The sequence below is a fragment of the Sturnira hondurensis genome, unplaced genomic scaffold (assembly GCF_014824575.4).
Source record: "Sturnira hondurensis isolate 20B ecotype Veracruz unplaced genomic scaffold, ASM1482457v3 Scaffold0001120, whole genome shotgun sequence".
NCBI classification, from domain to species: Eukaryota; Metazoa; Chordata; class Mammalia; order Chiroptera; family Phyllostomidae; genus Sturnira; species Sturnira hondurensis.
Window position 1 is genome coordinate 1595415 of NW_028073751.1, and position 13077 is coordinate 1608491.

Below are 13077 nucleotides of genomic sequence, written 5' to 3' on the forward strand. Positions count from 1 at the left end.
AGCAACGGGGTAGTGGGAGGAGGAGAGGGGGGGAGAAGGTACAGAAAATAGCACAGACGGTAGGTAGAAAATAGATAGGGGGGAGGGCAAGAATAGTAGGGGAAATATAGAATCTAAAGAACTTGAGACACGTGGTTATTTGAATACAACAAAGGTTTAGTAAACAAAGATGCAGCCGAAGAACAGAAAATTAAACTATACGGAAGTCCAACAACAACGAACTGTTCAACCGGAACCGGTAAGAGGGGTGGAGGCAGCAGTGAAGCAGGGGCCGGCAGGAAAGATCCCCCGACCCAGGTGCGCAGGCAACCGGGGTAGCAGCGCAGACCCAGTGAGGGTGCAGGGCAGGCTGACTGCGGTCACCCATTCGTGCGCAGATAAACCAGCAGAGGAGTGAGCAGTAAGACGGACCAATCAGGCCCCAGTGGGCGAACCCAGTGAGTGTGAAAGGCGGCGAGCTGACCGCGGTCGCACATTCATGCACAGTGGGACGGGCTGCGCGGCCCTGGCAGTGGGAGGCGGCAGAGGGGACTGCCATTGCTTTCCTTTGACCCCGCCCCCACATACAGCCTCACAACCCAGTAAAGTGGGTTGCCCTGCCCTGGTGAACACCTAGGGCTCTGCTCTTCATACGTAACAGGCGTATACAGACCAAAACATTATGGCTCAAGAAGAACTCAAAGCCCCAGAGCCGATAACTCTAAGTGACCAAGAAATAGCGAACCTCTCAGATGCACAGTTCAAAATACTGGTGATCAGGATGCTCACAGAACTTGTTGATTATAGTCACAGATTAGAGAAACATATGAAGGCTAAACTAATTGAAATGAAGGGAAATGCTCAGGAAACCAATAGTTATGGAAAGGAAACTGGGACTCAAATCAATGGAGTGGACCAGAAGGAAGAAAGAAACAACCAAGCAGAAGAGAATGAAGAAACAAGAATTAAAAAAAAATGAGGAGAGGTTTAGGAACCTCCAGGACATCTTTAAACGTTCCAACATCCAAATTATAGGGGTACCAGAAGGGGAAAAGACACAGCCACGAGTGGAAAACTTATTTGAACAAATAATAAAGGAGAACTTCCCCAGTCTGGCAAAGGAAATAGACTTCCAGGAAATCCAGGAAGCTCAGAGAGTCCCAAAGAAGGTGGACCCAAGAAGGAACACACCAAGGCACATCATAATTACATTAGCCAAGATTAAAATGAAGGAGAGAATCCTAGAAGCAGCAAGAGATAAGGGGACAGTCACCTACAGAGGAGTACCCATCAGACTGTCAGCAGATTTCTCAAAAGAGACCTTACAGGCAAGAAGGGGCTGGAAAGAAGTATTCCAAGTCAGAGAATCCAAAGACCTGCATCCAAGATTGCTCTCTCCAGCAAAGCTTTCATTTAGAATGGAAGGGCAGATAAAGTGCTTCTCAGATAAGGTCAAATTCAAGGAGTTCATCATCACCAAACCCTTATTATATGAAATGTTAAAGGGACTTATCTAAGAAAAAGAAGATGAAAAATATGAACAGTGAAAGGACAGCAAACTCACAGTTATTAACAGCCACACCTAAAACAAAAGCAAACCAAGAGGACAGCTAGATCAGGAGTGGAACCATAGAAATGAAGAACACATGGAGGGTTAGAAACAGGGGGGTGGGAGGAGGAGAAGGGGGGAGAAGGTACAGAAAATAGCATAGAGGGTAGGTAGAAAATAGATAGGGGGGAGGGCAAGAATAGTAGGGGAAATATAGAATCTAAAGAACTTGAGACACGTGGTTATAAACTAAAGGGGGGTAATGGTAGGGGAGGGGTGTGCAGGGTGGAGGGGAATGAATGGGGGAATAGAACAACTGTAATGGTATAATCAATAAAATATATTTACAATTTTTTAAAAAAGAAAATCATAAGGAAGAGAAAATATGCTTATAGTATTTATTGAAAAGAAATGATGTATAGGCGGAACCCACACATTTCAAACCAGTGTTTTTCAAGAGTCAACTGTATATGTATGTAGTACTATTATTAAACATATATGAAAATAGGAAATAAAAATGTAAAAGATAAAAATAAATATAAGTACATTGGAATGCTTCCTTTCTATACCTCAGTGCATCCCTTGGGCTGCTTGCACCTCCATTGTTACTGTTCTGTGTGGCTTAAATTACACCATCCCTATAGAGAGCCTTTATTGAGCAGAATAAAGGCATAGGAAAGTGACAGGTTGTTCCAAGGATCAGCTTATAGGCCTTTGGTTTATGTGCCAATTTCTTTTTTTATTTAACTAGCAGTTGGGATGGGTGTGGTGACTGTGTGTCTCTGTGTTACCTGATGTGAAGCAAGCGATTTATCTGGAAGGAACCCATGACCCTTTCAGAGGAAAGGGGGAATCTGTAAGCATGACAGCTGCCCATGGGTCTTATGAACACATGTCCTCCATCATAGAATTATGAACTGTTTCTGAGCATGGAAAAGTGCAAAGGTGTCTTCACAGAGGCTGTGGATGAGGCTGTGTGTGTTCTCAGTAGCTTTGCATGGCTTCCCAGAAGGAAGTCAGCTCTGCTCCAGGCAGCTGTGCCAGGATATATACGTGTATGTATGTATGTATAGTGCCTACTCACTTCTCTCTAATTCCATATTTAGCATGACTCCCTGGCCTGAGCTGAGTGTTCACTCTCAGGATTAAAAGCAGCTAAAAGAGCGCCAGTACTCAGAACCCTGGAGAACAGCACCTGTACATGACTGGCCAGGTGTCTACAGGTAGCTTAATGAGAAGTAGTAACTGAGTTGCTACTGAACCCAAACGAAGTTCTTCCTTGTGCAGGTACTCTGGTCTTGGTCATACTCCCAGTGGTCAAAGAGGCTTCAGTTTTCCTAGTGCATAAGTGTTGCTCTATTTTGTGAGTAGGACATCATTTTCATGAGTTAGAACAACCACATTGGGACAAGTAGACATAGGGTATTGTCAGAGATGAAGGTCAGAACTGGACAAATCCCAGACACATTTCAGAAATCAAGAGACTGAATAATTAGTTATTAAAGTTGAAAGTGGGTTCCCCACATTCCTTTTTCCAAGTAATTTTCCTGCCCCTATTTATATTCTCAGCTTTCTTTGGTTGCCCTCAGGTATTTGAGTGCCGGTGTTCTATATTCCCAAAGGCCAAAGAGGGCGGAATGCTGTTCAGGGAGCTGTGCAGAGGAGAAAGCGACCTGGTAGGTACTTCTTGGATTCAGGGCAGTTAGCAGCCATGTATATGTGTCTCTTTCCTGATTGACAGGGGTATTTGAAAATAAGTTACTTAGAATTTTATTGTTTTCTGCTAAGCTTTATACTATTGAAAATCTGTAGGCTGAAAACATTTTTTCTGTCACTTTGCCTTTTTCCAGTTGGCATGTGTGCTTACCATTTTTGTGTTCTACTTTTTATGCTTAGTGTTATCTTGTCTAAAGCTATCTGCCTGTCAACTGGTCCCATATACTTGTCATTTTTAATGGCTGTCTATATAATCTCATTCTTGAGATTCATAAGTTTATTCTACTGAGCCTTCTGTGCTTCTCCTTTTTTATTTTTGCAGAGTATGGGGAGAGATTTGCTGCATTTCTAAAATATCTCTGAAAACAATCTGTATTTCAGAACCTAAACCAGCATTTCCTTTTCTTCGCTCTGAGGGTGCATGAAGGAAGCCATTGGGCACACCAAGGTATTGAATTAATTCTCTCTTCATGTCTGTGGGTCTGTCTGGGTTACTTGAGGAGAAATCTCAGCGAGAAGTCTCAGACACCAGACTGGGGGAAAAAATAAACTGACAGAGTGCTTGATATTTCCAAAGAGTAACTTGGGTTCTGCTATTACTACTGGGATCAAAATGCAGACATAGTTCAGTATTGTCATCACAGTGACTTCCACTGTTAGCCACTGTAAGATATAGTGGTGGGCTACAGCTGGTTCATCATTTGGGTTGTAATGATTAGCTAGAGCTATTTTTCTATTTTTCTCTAAGGGTCAGTTATTTCTCTTGTTTTTCTCCAAAGCTTCAGCTTTCACAAGAAAGTGCCATAAATTCTGTGACATAGCTGCCTCCTTATCTGTCTTGGCTGTTATAGACTGCATGTATAAGACAATTCATGTACCTCTGCATAGTGAGTTGAATTTTATAAGTCATAAATCTTCACTTAACATGCAGATGGTGTTGGGTGCCAGGTTTAGAAAAAACTGATGTAGTTGCCAAGTTCATGAATGTCGTAAATCATGCTAAGGTAGCCCAGAATCATGCTGTCCTCTGAGGCAGACCAATTCAAGGTGGTTATTAAAACACAAAAATGTGAGTCTCAATGATTATTTTTTCAAAATCAAATGCACCTTTTGTTTGAAGAGTCATACCAAATTACCTTTCTGTTTTTAGTTGAAGTCAGTTTTCTAGGACCCTCTCGTTACCCTCAAAGAATCTATCAATAATAATATTTTTCTTCCCCAATTCCTGAATTCTATCAGAAACCCATCACAAAACACATAACCTACACACATTTGCAATCCAGACTTTAATGTGAAAATGAGATTCAGACGTTTCGGTAAATCTTGAGGCACATTATTAGGAAAAAACTCCTTGAAGTTTTGGGGGGTATTTTCTTCTTGTGCCATTATTTTACATAAAGTAACCATGGATAATAGGCAAGCACAGCCCTCTTTCACACTGCCTGTGTCTTTGGAGCCAAAGATGGAGGAAAGCCTGAAGAGAAGTGATTCCCTAGGACAGAAAACTGTGCAGTGTGATGTGCCTCTTTAAGTTCCCAGGCTACTGGAATATGGATGTTAAACTGAAGTGTTTTCCCTCAGTGTTGCTCATCTGGTAGATGAAGCAGGCTGTGAGGTTTGATATTATTCAAGAAGGAAAACATGTGAGTGCTTTGGGTGAGGTCTTCAAAGACAAAAACAGAAAAACGAAGTTTTGCCTGAGGCTGTTAAGTACTCTAAGGGTAGTTAAGCATCTTATTTCTTTGTGTCATCTCCAGCAGAGGGTCATATGATGTCACAGATGACCCGTTGACTTCTCTTTGGTGCACCACAGAATTCCTTTGGTGTGTATGTGTGAGCAGCCACCCCTGCTGTGTCTATCAGGGATGATGTTAGGGACCAGTTCCAGATAGTCTTTCTCACTGAGTGCAGTCAAGTTTTCTTCTTTGATGAGATAATCGCTATTAATCCTGTGAATCCCAACTCTGACGCTTAGAAATAGGTCCTAACCTATTAGTGAATTTGCAAAATCACTCATGTGACCTTTATACTTTTTTAATTTTTAACTTTATTTACTTATTTATTTTTTGTCAATTATAGTTGACATTCAATATTATTTATATTAGTTTCAGGTATATAGCATAATGGTTAGACATTTACATAATTTATGAAGTGATCCCCCAATGAGTCTAGTAGCCACTTGGCACCAGACATATTTATTATAATACTATTGACTCTATTCCCTATACTGTACTTTACATCCCCATGGCTATTTTGTAAGTACCAATTTGTACTTCTTAATGCCTTGACCTTTTTCATCCAGTCTCCCTCCCCACTCCCACCTGGCAATCATCAGTTTGTTTCAGTAGCTATGAGTCTTTCTGTTTTGCTTATTCATTTCAAGCTTTTTTTATTGATTGATTTAAGAGCGAGAGGAAGAGAAAGAAAGAGAGAAACAGACAGACATCTATTTTGTTGTTCTGCCCACCCATGCATTAATTGGCTGCTTCTTGCATGTGCCCTAACCAGAGACTGAATCCACAACCTTGGCATATCAGGACAATGCTCTAACCAACTGAGCTTCCCAGCCAGGGCTGTATTGTTCTTTATTTTATTTTTAAAAAATATTTTGTTTGTTTCCTTTTTAGAGAGAGGTGAAAGGAGGGAGAAAGAAAGGGAGAGAAATACTGATGTGCCGGAGAAACATTGATCCATTACCTTTTATACACCCAGAACCAGGGACCTGGCCCACTACCTAGGCATGTGCCCAGACTAGAAACCTAACCAGTGACCTTTTTGTTTGCGGGGCGACATCCAACCCAGTGAGCTATACTAATCAGGGCTATATTGTTACTTAAATTCCACATGTAAGTGAAATCACATGGTGTTTGTCTTTCTCTATCTGATTTATTTCACTTAGCATAATACCCTTCAGGCCATGTTGGGTATTGTTGCAAATGGTAACATTTATTTTCATTCTTTTTCGTGGTTGACTAATATTTCATTGTAGATACATACCACTACTTTTTTATCTGCTCATTTATTGATCGACACTTGGGTTGCTTCCATACATTGGCTATTGTAAACAATGCTGCAATGAACATAGGGGTGCATATATCTTTTTGAATTAGTATTTTGGATTTCTTCACATACATACACAGAAGTGGCATTCTATTTTTGGTTTTTTGAGTAACCCTCATACTATTTTCCATAGTGGCTGCACCAATTTGCAATCTCACCAACAATGCATGAGTTTTCCCTTTTCGCCGCATCTTTGCCAGCACTTGTTTGTTGATGAGCTTTGGAATTTAATCAATCTTGTGAAAATACTAGGCAGCTCATTCCTCCAACTTCCTTTTCATCCCTTCTCCCCCTCCTCCACTGTAAACTCACTATTTCTCTATGCCTCCATGCCTTGTGTATACCTTTTCCATGACCTGAAATGCTCTCCTCTTTCTTATCCAAATATTGAGCTCCCACTTATCCTGTAAAACTCATTTCATTCTCACCTTCTCTGTAAAGCCTTCTCTGGGTTCCTGAGGCAGGGCTTGTCACTTGATCCTCTGTGCTTCTAGAACATTTGTCCCCAGTTGTGCTATGACACACATGAGGTAGTCTAATTATTTGTCAGCATGTCTATCCCTTCTACTAAATTGTGAGCATCTCAAAGACAAGAACAGCTTTATCAATCTTAGTATTGCTAGTACCCACCCTATTTGACATGTAGAAACTCTGACTGAATCTTATTTTTTTTCCTATTATATACCCTATGTACCTGAGTACTAACATATAGCCTTGAGAGAGAACAAAACTTTTTAAAGTTGCATTTCATCATAATTTATGGGTGCTAAAACTGACTATAACATACAAAGCATTTACTTAAGTCCCCTTCAGGGATGCCTAAGGGGAGAGAGTGACAGGCAAGAGAAACATCCTACATTCTCCATATGCGCTGGGATTTTCTGTGGATTCTGGGCAGATCAAGTCCTGTTCTTGATTTCTGCATAATATCTTTAGCATTTTCATGTCTTTTTCTTCTCATTGCAGTAATTCTAATCTAGGTGTCATCCTTTCACGCTTGAACTATAGCAATTTATAGCAGGTATGACTCTCAGTTTATAGATTCATGTATCTGGGAAGTTTCATATTTAGTTACAATCTTAAAGGTAAACTCCGATTATACACTTCTACCCCATCTGACTGGTGGAAAATTTTAACATCTTTAGGCTTGCATTCTGGTTCCGGATCTTATATTTTGCCAAGAGATTAGAGGGAGCTTTGAATTGCTACTTATTACTGAGATACCTGCTGTTTCATCATTCACACCATCCCCCTCCAGTCCAGGTTCTGACTGCCTATTTTCCCTCCTTGACTCTTTGGTGAGGCTGTGAGTCCTGTGGTCTAGGATCCTGTCTCCTAGTTGCATCATACAGCCAGCCCTTTCTAGGGTTGTGTTCCTTTCTCAGGTGCTGCCAGGGAGCAAGGCCTGTTCCAGGTCCTACAAATCATCTTATCTACAACTGAGCGGAATCTCTAGTATGCTTGAAGCACTTCCCTGCATCTTGCTGCTCTGAGAACTGTCCACAAGCTCTAGCTTCTATTGTATTCTTCTACAGTAGTCTTGATGGTATTTATAAAATCTCAAACCTCTATCACTATAATAAAAACTTTCATTTCCTTTTCCTTACATTTCCACAGGAGGTTAAGGGAAATATCTCTAATCCAGTTCTTTCAGAAAAAGAGAGGTGGCGGGGGTGGGGGGGGAGGGAATTGAACAATTATCAAATCCTGCCATATGTTGATCTCTGGCTTCCTTGCCTTTCCCGCCCCCACCCCCAACTTCTTCATTCAAATTATTTTGCACATTTCAATCAGCGTAGCTATTATAGAATTCCTGCCTAGAAACCCTCAGTGGCTTCTCACTGTCTTCATAATAAAATTGAAGTTCAGAGTACCTTTGTTTACCATCAGGACTATTCATGATTTTCTCTACCTTTCAAATCTGATTTCTCAATTCTCCTTCCTTTGTCTCATCTGGTTCCTCTTCCCTATTCCCCAGTGCTTTCCCACCTCCTCACCACCCCTGACTCCAATGTGACTCCCAGATCAAATGCCAGCTCCTTCAGAAAGCTTGGGGCTAATCTATTCCACGACAATCTAGCCAGGAGTGTCCAACCTGTGGCCCATGGGCTGCCTGCAGTCCAGGATGGCTGTGAATGCAGCCCAACACAAAATCATCAATTTACTTAAAACATTATGAGATTTTCGTGATTACATGTCCCATTGTATTTAATGTATGGCCCAAGACAACTCTTCCACAGGCGGTGCAGCGATGCCAAAAGGTTGCACACCCTTGATGGTCCTTCACGAAGCCCAGCTCTTGGCTGCTCTGCCTATGGAGTAGCCTTCTCTCCGTCCCACTCCTTCACTAAAAACTCCCTTTCACTTTAAACTCTGGGGGGGAAAAGCCCAGCTCTTTTGCGTACATCCATTTGGTATCTGAGGTTATGCTTTACCTTCTGGTTCATGTTTCTACTTTCCTCATCTGGGTTTGTGAGCCACTCAACTGCAGAGACCTCCGTTTTTTTGTTTCTTGAGCCACCACAGGGGTCTTCATAGTGTGGAGTGCTTGTTAGTAAATGCTGTTTAATGATAATCACATGGACATGGGACCCTTTTCGAGCACACCCAGCTCTACCATACAGTGAGAAACAGGAAAATGAAGAGGAAAGGAGTCCAGGTTTCATTACTGACAAAAAAAAAACCATGAGTGTAATATTGATTTGTACCACCCAGAAGTAGCCTCCTTGTCCTGCCTGTAGCATAAGAAGCATTTGCCCTAACAGTGATGAACAGATTCTACTGCCAGTGTAAATGGGCCAGCACCTCGCTGGGTGGTGGGCATTCTGATATTGCTGTCTTTTGGCTTCTTCATAGGCTGCCTTGCCTTGCCTGGCCCTCCACAGTAGGAATCTCTATCATGAATGCAAACTAGCCAAGCCCTCTTAAATGAACCAAACTTTCTGACATCTGCTCAGAGTAGTTCTCCTCCCACCAAGCTATGGTTGCCATCTGCATCAGCTTGGCCAATCCTATGAGGGTGTCTTCACATAAATAAGCAGGTTGATTAGTCAGAAAGCTCCAACTCGTAATCTGGGGATGGAGAAATGGAACCTTGCAAGAGCTGTCCTGCCTCAGGCCTTGGAGCTCCATAAGTACTTCACCTGCTTCCTTACACCATCCTCTTGTGACCCATGCTGAGCCCTATATCTGGCCTCCATTTACATTGATCCAGTTATAGGAAACAGGCAGAGAGGATTCCAGTATCATCTGGGTAGTTGGACTGAGACCTTTAAGTTTCTTCAGTCCCCGGAATCTTTGATCCTATGTTTTTCACTTGCTTTGTTCTTAATCAGCATTTAAAATTCCCTGGCTTCCTGTTGATCCCTTTAGCCTCCACAGCTTAGCCCCTTTCCTGCTTGATGGTTAGATTCACTCCAGCCACACAGGCTTTCTTTCAGTTCCTTGAATGTGTTGCTTCTGCCTTCCCACATGCCCCTTCTTCTCCCTAGATCACTGTACTCCCCACCAGGCATTTGTCTAACCCTATTCCGGGTCCCAATTCAAATGTCATTTGGGTTAGGCAAGCTTCTCTAACCTCTGGACTAGATTAGATTCTTAATGCCTAGACTAGCCCTGCATATTATTTTCCATAGCACTTGTGCATTTATATTCATTAAACTACTTTTTAGTCAAATTTTATTTATATTTCCAGTATTTTAAAAGCTCCACGTGTGCAAGGACTCTGTCTGTTCTGTTCAAAATTTTATTGCCAGAACCTAGTCCTATGCCTGACACCTAGTAGCTGTCCAGTAATCATTCATTGACTGGTCAATTCTGCTTCCCCTTTCAATCATGCATTTCCCCTACTGTTCATTCATGTATGGGTTTACTGCTGCTTTTCTGTTTAATTTATACATTTACGCTTGCCTTTTTAATGTTAGCTGTCTTAAGTTGTACTTTACTGTAGGGCAGAGAATCCATGTGTATAATTTTCTTTGTATGTGGATGTATCTCTTCATGAGGTGAAATTGAGAAGGTGTCACCATGGAGGAGACTCTGAAATTCTGTGAGGCAGGTTTCTAATTCCCTGTGTTGTCCCTGAGGATGGGCAGGGTGTGGGCCAGGACTATGACAGCACAGGAAGTATTAGGACATCAGAACTGTGGTACGTACTTGCAGGGTAACAGGAGAGAATAGGATACTTCGGGGAATTAGGAAGAAAGGGGAGAAGTGGGCAGAGCTTGAATCCAAAGGCCTCATTTTCCAAAGGACATTAGGGTGCTCCTACGAGAACTATTAGCTCTGACAACAGCTCTACTTGTTATAACCCCTTTGTTGGTGCTTTTATTACTTTTTAAAATAAAGGTTGAAGAACAATTTTTACAATTGTAACTAGAACAGTGACAAGCAGGACTCACGGGGAGCAATCACAAAAGAAACTGTTTTTTGACTCCCTCCATTCCTTATACCTGCTCAGTAGAAATGGTCCTAACTCTGCTCCTGAAGGAACCCTTTTCTTTCAGGTATTTGGAAGCCCTATAATTACTTTTCAAGGTAAAACATGATCTCAATCAGGTACATAACATATTCATCCCAGGTATTATCAGTGTTTCCAGTTTTTTTCAAGATTAAGCTATTTGTCCTTCCCTATCTGGGTTTTGTTGCAAGTGAAAAGAGGGGATATAGTCCTTCTTTCTTTTTTGAAGTTTCTGACTTTTCCAGGATTAGAACAAGGAAGTAAGAGGCAGCAGGAAATATTCTCCTTGCCTCATGGTGCTGAAGCTGGCTTTGTGCTCTCCAGGAGTGGACCGTGTTTAAATTTGGTTTTCTCCCAGGGCACTTTTGTGGATTCTTTAGAGATCTGCACTACCCTACACACACACACACACACACACACACACACACACACACACCCCTGTCCTGTATGTGTCACCTGCTTTCTCTATAGTCCCTTATAATTCAACAGTTCACTCTCAGTTTCTCCAGGAGAAACAGATCTTGGCTGGTATGAGTTCTGAGACTATGGGTGGATTCTCACATTGCAAAGCAGCTGCTGGCCCATACAATGACCCCTACATTTCTTGGGTTGGAGTCAGAAATTAGTTCAGCCTCCTCCTCTAACTGCAGGAGACACATATCAAGCTCTCCAAGGGGCTCCCTTGAACCCCTTCTCATTTGGCTTGTGGTGAAATGCAGGTCTCCCCTTCTTTAGAGGCAGGTGCCCATAGCATACCAATACTTCTCACCAAATAAGTCCTTCATGTTTACCATCTTCTTTTTTCCTTTGATATGGGTGAAGGTTTTAAAGTTTTATAATTATTTTTCCAACAGGTTTCTATGAAAATTTACATCTTTGCTGGCACCTCACTTTGGTGTGACATGGATACTAACTAGTGGAGCCTGTCCACTTCCAAATAAAACCATGTAGTTACTGTAGTTACTGATTTTAGGAACCAACTGATTAATTTCTGGGTAAGAGTAGGCAATATTGTTTTCTCCATCTCTCTTCTGTTGAGGAACCTTAATTGTCCTCATCTATAAATGGACCCCCATCCTTTCTTTATCTCAGTAAGGGTAGAGAAATAAGAAATTGTGAACATAAAGTGACTCTGGATGGAGTATAGGCCCCGGGGAATAGTTAAATAATCTGCAGAGGATTCATTTTTTCCATAAAGAAGGGAAGTAGAGACAAAGGGCTTAATGGAAAGAAGAAAAAATGTCCAGTTCATCAGTGTTTTTCTAAACCCCATCCTAAACCTCCCACTCCTGCTGTGGTTTGGAGCTGTTTTCTTATATGCAGGTCCCTGCTATAGCCTCAAAGTCATGCTTGTTTAGAGCAGAGCCAACTCCTATTCAATCGATAATCCTTGGCTCTGTGCTTTCCAGCCGTACTTGTGTCTGTATCTGTGGGTTTAAAGTAGGAGGTGGTAGATGTCATCACTTTTGATAAAATGGCTGAATAGCTTTATCATGATCAAAAGATGTCTCCGTCTCCTGGTTCAGAGCCAGAGCCTGCGTTGTAAGGAATTCAAAGGCTGCAGCCCAGAGCTGCTGTCAACCAGCAGGTGGAGTAGCAGTCCTTCTCTCTATCTCTGGGCCCACCTGGGCGGGGATGCTGGGCGATGCTGGACCAGCCTGTGGCCAGAAGGGACAAGGAAATGAATACAAATTATTGTGCATAACTATTGTCCTGTCTGTGGAGGAGTTTGGTAAAATATGATCCTGGGAAAGTTGTTTTCATGTGCCTCTCTGGAATTACTGGAGAAGCAATTGTAAGGAGTGAGTGCATGTATGTCTGCGACAACTGTGGGGCACAGGAGATGGAAGATATAAAGATGACAGAATCAAGTCCTGGGCATTGGGGGATAGATACATCATGATCTCCTCACCCCTGAAAAACCTTGGAGAGGACACAGAAATACAACCAGTTGCTCTTAATGGTTCGCAGTCCCGCACTCAATCCACTGAGCTACGCCAGCCAGGGCTAGTTGCTCTTAATGGGAAAGGGAGGGCTGAAGAGGAAAGTTTGGACAATGAAGCTGAGTTACCATCTGCCCAACTCATTCTTGTCTATTTGAATTGTAGGCACTGGAGTTTTTCTTACTAAAATCTGTAGATTGCTTAAGAAATTTACTTTGGTGCCAGTAGTACAATTTGAACTTCCTTGAGATTACTTCTTTCTATTTTCTAAGAAGTAGCTGAATACAGGGCAACTCTTAATAAATAATGGAGGTGTGACTGGTGCTCTCACTGAGGACTCTCTCCTGCCCCTCTCGGGCCTCCAGGACCGC

The 13077-nt window shown here is 42.1% G+C and overlaps 1 long non-coding RNA gene across 1 annotated transcript in view; it reads left to right on the plus strand.

Annotated features, from left to right (window-relative positions):
* Positions 1-2144: 2144 nt before the first annotated feature.
* Positions 2145-13077, plus strand: part of LOC118997650 (uncharacterized) — a 79423-nt gene continuing 68490 nt past the window's right edge. The window contains exons 1-3 of the long non-coding RNA XR_005068706.1: positions 2145-2583; positions 3118-3204; positions 3567-3692. This is a non-coding gene — a long non-coding RNA (uncharacterized LOC118997650). The remainder of the gene's footprint in view (positions 2584-3117; positions 3205-3566; positions 3693-13077) is intronic.